Source organism: Quercus robur, chromosome 9 (assembly GCF_932294415.1).
Source record: "Quercus robur chromosome 9, dhQueRobu3.1, whole genome shotgun sequence".
Classification (NCBI taxonomy): domain Eukaryota; kingdom Viridiplantae; phylum Streptophyta; class Magnoliopsida; order Fagales; family Fagaceae; genus Quercus; species Quercus robur.
The window spans coordinates 28,986,238-28,998,370 of record NC_065542.1 but is presented as its reverse complement, the minus strand read 5'-3'; the positions used below and the strand labels follow the sequence as shown (position 1 = coordinate 28,998,370).

Genomic DNA, 12,133 nt, shown 5'->3' with positions numbered 1-12,133 from the left:
ATGATTACATCTTAATGTATTTAGAAATGACGATTTTGTGTATTTATAATTTTTTAATACTATATAAATGTCTATTTAAAGTTTTTTTTATTATAATCTGGCCCCCGCTAATTTAAAATCTTGAATCCGTCTCTACAAATAACAAGACCTTGACTTTTTTTATTTGAGAGAGAGTTTCAACATATGACGTTTGTTCCTGATAATAGTTATTTATCATCAGACCAAGATACCAAATGATTTTTGGTGTAGATGGGGATTAAATCTCAAATCTCTTATTCAATCCAATAATAACCCAACAAGGCATTGACTTTAAGCCACCATCTTATGGTGAGTAATCTTTTTCTTTTTTTGATAAAATAGGGTGAGTAGTCTAAGATTCTTAGATGTTCCAACTTCAATGTGCCTAATTCCTCGTCCAAACGTCAAATTATCAAAGCAAATCCATTATATCCTGCAATTGGCAGTTACCAATAGCTACCTGCTAGGCAGTGACCTTAAAATGGCACGTTCATATACTTGAAAACAACAAATATATTAGTTGTCCTCTTTCTTTTTATTTAACAGAGGATTTTATTAATTTGAAAATATATAATTTTGAAATGGAGTAATTAGTTTACATACTTGACACAGTTTGTAGTATGAGTTTGAAATGATGGTGTTTTAATTTATATAATCATGCAAATTATTTCGTGCATTACTTTTCAATGGTTGCTTCTTAAGTTTCCGACACTCTAGTTGATAGATTCGTACATTATATTCAATTTCTCTAAGAAATAAGCCATTCGAAAATCTTGAACCACAGTACAGGTCTTCAGGGTTTGGGAACAACAAATTGAAAGAAGCAATAACAAACAATGTGACATACATAAGTTATATTGCAGTTCATAAAAAGATGGAAAGAATATCATATTTCCGGTTGAGAAATAATGGGACTATTTTTAATTTTTAAGAGAGGTTTTTCCATGCATCTGAAATGAGTAACTTTAAAAAAAGAAAAATGAAAAATTTACGTCAAGCTTAAAGGAGTTTCCATTTTCCAATAAAAAATTTGCACACTTTGTCACTTCTAGCTAGCTAGCTAATCCGTCATGAATATGGAAAATTCATAGTAACTCCTAAAAGCTATTAAAAAAAAAAAAAAAAAAGGACCATGAAAGATTCTGACACTTAGCTTGGCAGCCCAATATGATTCTAAAGCTCTATATAAGTGGGGTGGGATATATAGGTCCAACCTTTCCTTAGTTAGAAGATTAAAAGTTTTCCTTAATTTATGATGTAAGTTATGATGGTATCATTTTAACTTCACATAATGGACAATTTTTGCATTTATGAATTTGGACTTGCATGACTCATACCTACTCACATGAAATACTAGAGGAGTGTTTGATTTGTCATGATGTTACGTTACGCCGTAATATTACGTTATTATAATTTTACATTAATGTGATCTGTTGATGGTAGAATGAAACTATTTTTTCTTGCACTTTTTTTCTTCATCAACAAAAAATTACACCACTTGTATAACCAACTGATTTGTATTTACATCTATGATTCTTTTCTCATTCTCTCTTTCTTCCTTCTATATTTTCTTTTTATCTAATTAAGTAGTTTGATAAGTGTTCTATAGTTTTTCGAGTCCAAAAAGTCTTTTAGTGCTTGCTCCTATTCCAAGAGAATGACCACATGTGTGGTTAAAAATCCATACACTTCAAAAGCAAAATCTTATATAAGTTACTATTTATTTTCCTTAGTTTAATGTTTACTCTTAGACCTACTCTTAGGTGTGTTACTATTCTTCTTTATCATATATTTTTATTTAATTGATATTACATATGATTATAATAAATTATTATTAATTTGACAAATATTATGATTAGTTATTTATTTTTCTTTATTTATGCATTCTATCATTGTTTTCTTACAGATCTTTGAACTATTAATAATTCTTTTAGACTATTTTACAATATAGTTGTGTTGTATACTATTTAGAGTACTATGTTATATTATTGTATGTAATATGACAATTGTATATATAAAATAGAATTAATCATTTTATTTTTTACTCCCCCACAACAAAATCCTAACTCAAGACACTATTGACTCCCTTAAAAGAAAATCCTGGGGTTGCAACTGTCAATAGGCATAAGTTTATGCGACCAAAAAATGTGACTCTGATCAAGGTTCATTTATTTTCTAATTCTTAATAGTTTTTATTTTATTTATTGATAATTAAATTGTTGGGTAGTAAGATTTGAATCCTAAATGTTTTTTTGAAATACTAGAAAATACCAACTAGTTGACTTACAAAACGCTTAGCATAATTCTTAACAATTAAGAGATGAAAAAACTTCCTAAATTTTACGAGGTCCTAAGAAACGTTAAACCAACCCCTTAAAGTTAAATACTTTTATATCTTATGTTCAAAAGAAATTATCCAATCATTTAGTATTTTGTTGAATGGTTGGGTTACTCAAAAGTCCTAGATACTCATATATATATATATATATATATATATATATATATATAAATAATTGAGTTCAAGTTACACTTGGTGTAACTCTAAACAATTTTTACACCACTTAATAATTTTTAATTGGATGCGAATTTTGACAAATCTACCGTTGGATTCCATTATCTTCGTATATTCTCTATGCTTGCAAAATTTCAAGGTGATAAAAAATTAATAGTCATGTCATCAATCAATTGTTTAAATTCAAGCTTTTGTAGTTTAAAATAATGCATAAAAGATGAGTTTATGGATCGAATGGTAAATAACATTCAATTGACATGATTGTTAAGAACATATAGAACATATAATTCAACGGTGAAATTTTCAAAATATAAATTCTATAACAAATTATTGGGTAGTGTAATATTGCTTAGAGTTATACTAGGTATAACTTGAACCCAATCCTCTATATATATATATATATATATATATATATATATATATATATATATATATATATATATATATAACTGTTTTGTTATTCTCCATGGACCTTTCGTATTTCATAAGCTACCATTTTATTGAACTTTGAATGGCAATGAACCTTTTTTAGTTATGAGATTAGACAAAACAGGTATGCAATTTCCGCATAGGCGCACATGATTGTGGTGGCTATAAGGGATGGTTTTGATGGTTTGCTTCTAAATGATTAATCACGATTCATGCAACTGATAAAATTTTATTTTTTTTGAAAAGGGTCTGTTAAAATATTATGAATTTGGAATTAAAATAACCCTTAGTTGGTAGTGAATAAAAATACTCAGAATCACTTTTTGTGTTCCATTAATCACCAATTATAACATATTTACTTAACTTTTCTTACAAAATAACCAAAATTAAAAATTAAAAAAAAAATCAAACATTTGACCTATTAAGATTGGCGAAACATAAAATATAAAGTAAAATACAAAAAGTGATACAAAAAACTTGTATTCGTAGTTAGTATGGTGTGAGTTTTTAACTATATAAGGCTAGCTCATTCTCACAAGCACATGGCTAATAGGTCAAATAAAAAAGTTCAAGAGCTTAGCAATCAAAATCACCCAATTTTTTTTCATACAAACATAACATATGGGCAAGAACTAAGTGCTCATGTTTCCGACATGGAAAAAGGATACGGGTGGATTTCAGAACAAGGAGAAAGTGAGTTAAAGAAGATTACGTACAATCTTCTGGAATTCTTAAAATAATTTTTACTATAGAGTTCTTAAAACTCTACCATTAGATTATGTATTTTAGGTGGGAATGATTATCGGATTATAAGGTATTAATGGCAATGGATTTCGTGGAACCTACTCTTCCTTTGGACTAAATGAAAGGGTGATTCTAGGCCTGTGATGGTGAGACCCCACGTATATGCAAGGGCGGCTCCACATTGAGTCTATGGTGATTATAGGATCACTACAACCATAATATATATATTATATATAAATAAAAAAGTTATGATTTCTTTTTAAAATAAATATTGTGACTACCATAAATATTTTTAGGCCCAACATATTTAAATTTTGTACAAAATTTGGTAATAAACTTGATTGTAGACTAAGGCTACAATTCCATTCTCTCTCTCTCTCTCTCTCTATACACACACACACACATATATATATTTTTTATTGGACGTGAATTTTGACAAATCTACCAATGTACTACATTTTCTTCTTATATCCTCTTTTATATTTGCAAAATTTCAAAGAGTTCAAAGATTAATAGCTGCGTTATCAATCAAATATTTTAATTTCGAGTTATATATATATATATATAAATATTATTGGACTTGAATTTTGACAAATCCACCATTAGACTACACATTCTTCTTATATTCTCCTCTATACTTGAAAATTTTCAAGGAAATCAAAGATCAATAGCTGTGTTATCAATTAAATATTTCAATTTTGAATTTTTGTAGTCTAACATGATACATAAAAAATAAGTTTATGGATTAAATAGTAGATAAAATTTGATTGGCATGAAATTTGACATGTATTTTAAGAACGTAAAAAACATGCAATTCAACAGTTAGAATTTTAAAGTATATAACCTTGTTAATTTGCTTAGTGACAGTTGTAGCCTTATGCTACAACTAAATTTGTAACCAAATTTTGTTATTAAATTTTGGTCCACTTAACAATATATTAGGTCCTTACAAAAAAAAAAAAAAAAAAAAAAAAAAAAAAAAAAAAAAAAAAAAAAAAACTCAAGAATTATTCTATTGAACTAAAATTTTGAAAGAGATGAAACCTGTAGTATTGATAATGAGACTATCATGTAACAATTTCAAAATAAGAAAATTTGTATAAGAAAATTGTAAGACCTTGTATTTGCATATGTTTTTTTGTTTGTTTGTTTGTTTTATTTTATTTATTTTATTTTTTTGTCGTCAATATATGAATTTCTCTTTTTATTAGATTTGGTATAATTTAATTTTTTTAATGACCATCTTAAAAAAAATTTCTAGAACTGCCACTACATATATGTGAATATATATACACACACACATTGACAGCGTGTTCACTAGCATGTCATGGCCTTGTCAATGTGTCCACTGGCATGCCATGACCTTATATAAGATGATTTTGCATACACCTAGGGGCGGGACTAGAAATTTTTGTTTGGGGGGCTGAGATGTGACACTAATATATTATTTGAGAGAAACCTCCACATATATATACACTTTTTTATTTGATAAGTTATATATATATATATATACACACACACTCAAAAAAAAAAAAAAGTTTAGTATTTTTTATCAAAAATATGTTTGTATCAAATTTTATACCAAAGTGTTTAAAAAATATTTCAATTGAACTAATGAAATTTAAAAAACCTAGGATGCACAAGTTTGACTCCAAACATGTTTGGAGCTATTTTGCTCTAAGACATTATGTGGCAACTAAAGAAGCATTTAATGTATAGTTTTAGTCACAATATTTTTTTTTGATGAGTCAATGACTTGTTTAATCACCACATATAGTGATGGCTCCACATTGTGTCCAGGGTGGTCTGTGACTTGGGAAAAAAATTTATTATATATAAATTTTAAAAATTTTATAATTTTTTTATCCTTTAAAAAAAATTTGTGACCACCCTAAATATTTTTTAGGCCCAACATAATTAAATTTTGAACAAAGTTTGACAAAAAAACATGATTGTAGTCTTGTAGAGCAAAGTTATAACTCCACTCAATATTTTTTCTATTGGATGTGAATTTTGAAAAATCCACTATTGGATTACATTTTTTTTTCTTATATCATACATATTTGCAAAATTTCAAGAATATCAAAAATCATGATTTTGTAGTTATGTTGTCAATCAAATATTTAAATTCAAGTTTTTGTAGTCTCAAATTATATTTTTTAAAAAATGTTTATGGATCGAATAATAAATAATATCTGATTGATATAAAATTTGACATGTGTTTTAATAACATAAAAAACATTCAATTCAATGGTTAGATTTTCAATCCGCCGCTAGAAGCAATCGGTAATGGAATAAGAGGAGCAGCCAAAGGGGCACCTATTTGCATAAATATGTAGCCATGTTAATTTGTTTAGTGAGAATTGTAGCCTTAGGTTACAACTAAGTTTGTAGTCAAATTTTGTCTTGTAACTTTTGCCCCCTTAACAATATATTAGGTCTCTACAAACAAAAAGAAAAGATCCAAGAAAATTTTTATTTAACTAAAATTTTGAAAGAGATGTAGTTTGCAGCATTGATAATGAGACTATCATGCAATGATTTCAAAATATATGAAAAAAAAATATATTATTAGAAGGAAATTATAAGACTTTATGTATTTGCTTTTTTATTTATTTATCAATATATGAAGTTCTATTTTTATTAGATTTTGTATAATTTAATTTACTTAATGACCACCCTATAAAAAAATCCTAGAGCCGCCACTAGCCACATAATGAGTTGAAAAAAATAGATTCAGACATATTTGATGCCAAACTTGATAAAAAATTTAACATATATAAGAGCACATTTTACAATAAAAAATGAAATTAAGAAAAATAAAGTACTGTCTTTATAACAATTACACTAAGTACTTTAATTTTTAAGAGCATCATTGGATTGACTTAAATATTCGGAGGGGTCACCTCTTATTTTTGTAAGTTAAAATTTCAAAATATTAAAATAATTTTATATATAATAAGGAAATTTTTTTTTTTTTTTTAATATAAAATTTGGGGGGCCATTCCCTACACGCACCACGCACTTGCATGCATGAATAAGAAGGCATAAATCACACATGCATGCGTGACTAAGATGATTTTGCATCTTGGGCACTGTTCATTTTTAAATGGTAGAATATGCAGATTATATGTATATATATGGCATGTTAGGTATAAAGAAAAACCTCGAAAATCTCTCTGATCTGGTGGATTTCCATTAGGTCAAACACTAAACATCTTAGAACGTTTCTCGTATTTTGATTTAAATGATTAAACAATATTTAGATTTTCAACCCTTCATATTGTTGGTATAATTTATTTTAAATCATATAAACGTCAGTCAAGATGATCACATAAGAAATTTGGAGGAAAAGAAAACCCTCATTTTATTTGGCATTATGTAATTTTTGATAGTTTATTTTTATTCTTTTTAAAAGTAAGAAAAAGAAAACTAAAAACGAATTTTTTTTTAACTCTTCGCCAAACGGTAACAAGAAAAAGAAAAAAAGAAAAGAATCCTTCAATGTTGAAGAAAGCATGTATGTGCATTTGAATTAATTTTTTTTTTTCTTTTTCACTAGTGTTTGGGACGGATCAGATGGGGGCCCGCCCCCTGGATCCAATTTTTTTTATATAACTATTATATATTTTATTCTTGTAGTTGGACTCCCCTTCCAAAACCTTAGGCCTATTTTTTCCAAATCAGCCTAGTTTCTTTTTTTTTTTTTTAGAGAAAAAATTTCAATCTATAGCATCCGCTCCTGATGATAGCTCTTTATCATCAGACTAAGACAACAATCAGTTTTTGATGTTGGCTAACCCAAATAACAACTATTCAACCCAAAAACTTAACAAAAACAATAAAAACATTCACAATGGTGATTGTATTTTGGCAAACAAAATTTATTTTACCACCAAAGAACCAAAAAATCATGTGTTATAGGAGAAGTTAAAGTTAAATTTTTTGCAACTACAATAATCTGGTATAAATACTAGTTGACTGTAACAAGTTGTTAAAAATAAAATACAATATTTTATTGTGGGTATAATTTATTTTAAATCATATAAATGTCAATCAAGATGATAACATAAGAAACTTGGAGGGAAAAAAACCCCTCATTTTATTAGGCATTATTTAGTTTTTGATAGTTTATTTTTTATTTTTTTAAAAGCAAGAAAAAGAAAACAAAAAAGGAAATTTTTTTAACTTTTTGCCAAACAGTAATAAGAAAAAGAAAAAAAAAAAAGAAAAAGAAAAAAAATCCATCCATGTGGAAGAAAGCATGCATGTGCAATTGAATTAAAATTTTTTTTTCACTATTGTCAGGGACGGACCCAGGTGGGGGCCCGGGCCCCCCGGGTCCAATTTTTTAATTTTTTTATATAGTTATTATATATTTTATTTTTGTAGTTAGCCCCCTTCCAAAATCTTATACCCCTTTTATCCCAATCAGCCTAGCTAGTTTAACCCAAATAGCAAATATCCAACCCAAAAACTTAACAAAAACAATAAATAAAAAAAATTCACAATGGTGATTGTATTTTAGCAAAAAAACTATTTTACCACCAAAAATCCAAAAAATCATGTGTTATAAGAGAACCTAAAGTTAAATTCTTTGCAACTACAGTAAACTAGTATAAATACTAGTTGACTGTTTATACTAGTTTACTGTAGCAAGTTGTTAAAAATAAAATACAATATTTTATTGTTGGTATAATTTATTTTAAAGTGTAAAATGCAAAACTAACTCTCTAAGTTTCTTCAGATTTCATTTCAGTCCTCTAATTTTGCTTTTGTTCATTTCAGTGCTCTAACTTTCAAGTTTATTTTATTAAGGCTTTTCCATTAACTTTTGTTATATATTGTGGTTAATTTTTCAATTTTATAAATTTTTCTTCAAATTTTTTAAATTAAAAAAATTCAATTAATGATTGAAAAATATATTCCGGACTTTTTTTTTTCAAAATTTTTTAACAAAGTTAATGGAAAGGCCTTAATTGAATAAATCTAAAACTTAGAGGATTGAAATTAAGGAAATCAAAGTTAGAGGACTAAAATAAAATCTGGAGAAAGTTGTAGGGTCAGTTTTGCATTTTAGCCTATTTTAAATCATATAAATGTCAATCAAGATGATCACATAAGAAACTTGGAGGGGAAAAAAAAAAAAGCCCTCATTTTATTTGGCATTATGTAGTTTTTTTTTTTTTTTTTTTTCAAACGGTAATAAGAAAAAGAAAAGAATCCTTCAATGTTGAAGAAAGCATGCATGTGCATTTGAATTAATTTTTTTCTTTTACTAGAGTCTAGTGTTGAGGGAGGATAGCTCTAGACTAATTTGAATTAACTTTTTCTTTGTTAGTGTTGAAGGAAGATAATTCCAAACTAGTTGGGAGCTGAATTTTTTCTATGAAAAAAAAGGTATGGTATAAAAATAATAACTTGTTTAGATTGACTTTTTTGTTTTCTTGAACTCGATTTTGATTTGACTCAAACAGATCCAACCCAAACTTAATTCGTTCATCAAACCCGAAAGTTATATTATATTTTTTATATTGTTAAAAAAAAAATTTATACTAATGACATTACTCACCAACTTGACATGCAATTCTTAAATATAAATATTTTTAGTATTGGATCTACTTCTAACAATGTGTATTTTTTTTTTTTTTTTTATGAGTTCATTATACATTTTTCTTCCTAATTATTTACTCTTTTATATATATACACACACAATTTTTTATTTTTTAAAATTCTATATACTAGTGTAAGTTTGGATTAGCCTTTTTCTCCCTTTTAGTTTTTAGCTGATTTGCTTATTATAGCTTTTTAATTATAGTCTTCTTCTTCTTCTTCTTCTTTTTTTATTTTATTTATTTATTTATTTATTTATTTAAGTACAACTATATTTTTGTCAAATTTCAACAAGCAAGCAAGTAAGCTTTTAGTAAAATACTAATCCAAATTCATACTTAGTTATATAAGTGGTTTAACTTTATTTCATGTTTATGCGTTTTTTTTCTTCTTTTGTGGAATACTGGAGTTATCGAACAAGTATACTAATAGAATTAATTACCAAATTTAATCTGAGAAGTTTTTGATCCTTACTCAACCTGTTCGAAACTTGAAACTGCCTGATTCAACCATTTGTCATAGGAATCTTATATTGTAACTTTTCCCCCACCTCTGGTGTTTATGGACAAATTTTCCATGACAACCTTACAAACTCCTCTTATATCTTTTTATTGGATATAAATTTTAAGAATCTAATCGCTAGCTTGCATGTTCTTAATATATTTTTCATTCTAGGAAAATTTTAAGAATATCAAAGATCAATAGTTATGTCATTAAATGACAAGTTTAAATTTCAAGTTTTTGTGGTAAAAAATTATGCATGAAAAATAAATTTATTAATCAAATAGTAAATAAGATCCGATTTGAACGAAATTTGACATATTTATTAAGAACATAAAGAACATGCAATCCAATGGTTAGATTTTTAAAATTTACATCAAATAAAATGATATAAAAGTAGTTTAAAGGGTTCTCTCTAAACTAGTTTAGAAAGAAACCTTGTTCTCTTAAGACCCACAATTTCATTAACAACACAAATGATATAACTTTAATGCCCAAAATTGAGATAAGTAGATAAAATATTATTATAAATAAAGAGATAATATAAAATTTGACACACGACGCTTTTTTTCTTTTAAATGAGAGACACACAACACTTGATCTTTTATAACAATTGAAATTCAATTTTCTCATATTGCTATAGTTTTTTTGGTTCAAATCAAAATCATTTACCAAACTTCGCGGCAATCCTACTCCCAGTAGCTGGTCCATATTTAAAAATAATATCTTATTTTCTGATGAGACTAAATCCTTAATTCTCCATCTTTCCATTAATCTTTTACTTAAATCTCTTGAATCTTTCATAATTTTAAACATTGGGTTTTGGCTATAAAATCTGGGTTTTTCCACCAATGAATAGTGTTAAAAATCAATGACACAATCAAATAAGAGATTAATAGATGAATGATTGCTTAGTTACATACATAAATAAAGATAAATTTTAAAACTATTAGAAATAAATAAATCATGAACCGACTTCAAAATATGAAAACTCGTCGACAACGAGCAACTGAGTAAATAAACCTAGATATGAAAAGTAAATTACAGTATGCATTTATATTACATTTTGTATGACTATTACATTTATCTATTTTGAATAATGTCAGTTAATTTTAACATAGGGCAAGTCATTTCATGTGGACCATTTTATCATCATTATCGACTCATGTTAGTAGCCATCAAAATCAAAGAATAATTGAAGGCAGGTACTGAAGGTTTTCACCCAATACCACATTGCCTTTTTGTGAGGACTCTTCTTGTCTAGATGATTACTGGCTGAAAGTGCACCACATTGCGTTGTGGATATCTTTGCATTTATAATTCGACATTCACTACCAAAACCAAATTGAATTTAGTTGGATTAATCAAATTTGTGGACGCAACTTCACATATCATAAATGAGTTGCTTCTCTTTGCCCTCAATTCTTTTTTCAGTGATGACTAGAATGAGAATCTGGTCCATTTTTTTATTGTCCTATGACCCAGGTAACTCTGCGTTAAAGATTGAAACAAGGTAGCTAATTATTTTTCTTGTTCTCTATTTATTTATTATTATTTTTTGGATAAATGAGGTGCTTCTCTTTGCCCTCAATTCTTTTTTCAGTGATGACTAGAATGAGAATCTGGTCCATTTTTTGAGTGTCCTATGACCCAGGTAACTCTGCGTTAAAGATTGAAACAAGGTAGCTAATTATTTTTCTTGTTCTCTATTTATTTATTATTATTTTTTAGATATATATAGAACATTTGAGAGAAAATGATGTTCTTAAATGACAACTGATAAGATTTGTAGTTGTCACTTCGCTTTGAATCAGAGGGGAGGTCTACAAAATGGACAAGGCAAACTTTAATGTGAATTTCATGATTTGCATGTTTCTATCTTAATATAAATTATGACATAGCGACATTCCATCAAGATTAATAGTGTATCATTCAACATATTCTGGTAGATTGTCGTGTATGTTGAATTATTTAGTACCTTGTGGAAAATATATATATGAAAATACATTACACTAATGATATAGAGTTTGATTTTTTTTTTTTTTTTTTAATACAATTTTATTGAAGCTGGCTTTCCGTTTGCTAAAGTTGTGGGTATTCAAGAGTTTATGACAGAAGGGTGACTCCCTCACTATTTCTCAGGCTTTGGGTGAGCATTCCCCAGTTATCTATGGTATGCTGGCTACTATTCATGACTTTCAGATATCCTATGTTTGCAAACAAGTTAATAGACTTGCTCATTTGTTAGCAAAATATGCATTAGACATTAATGATTTTTCTTTATGGATTAAAGAGAGTCCTTGTTTCTTAGAGCAA

General features: G+C 27.3%; 1 long non-coding RNA gene across 2 annotated transcripts; it reads left to right on the top strand.

Annotated features, from left to right (window-relative positions):
* Positions 1 to 11,055: 11,055 nt before the first annotated feature.
* Positions 11,056 to 12,133, top strand: LOC126700386 (uncharacterized). 2 transcript variants are annotated; one of them, XR_007647125.1, is made up of 3 exons: positions 11,056 to 11,302; positions 11,421 to 11,499; positions 11,885 to 12,133. It is a non-coding gene; the product is annotated as an uncharacterized LOC126700386 (long non-coding RNA). The 2 variants fall into 2 exon arrangements; XR_007647126.1 differs by having other exon boundaries at positions 11,056 to 11,330.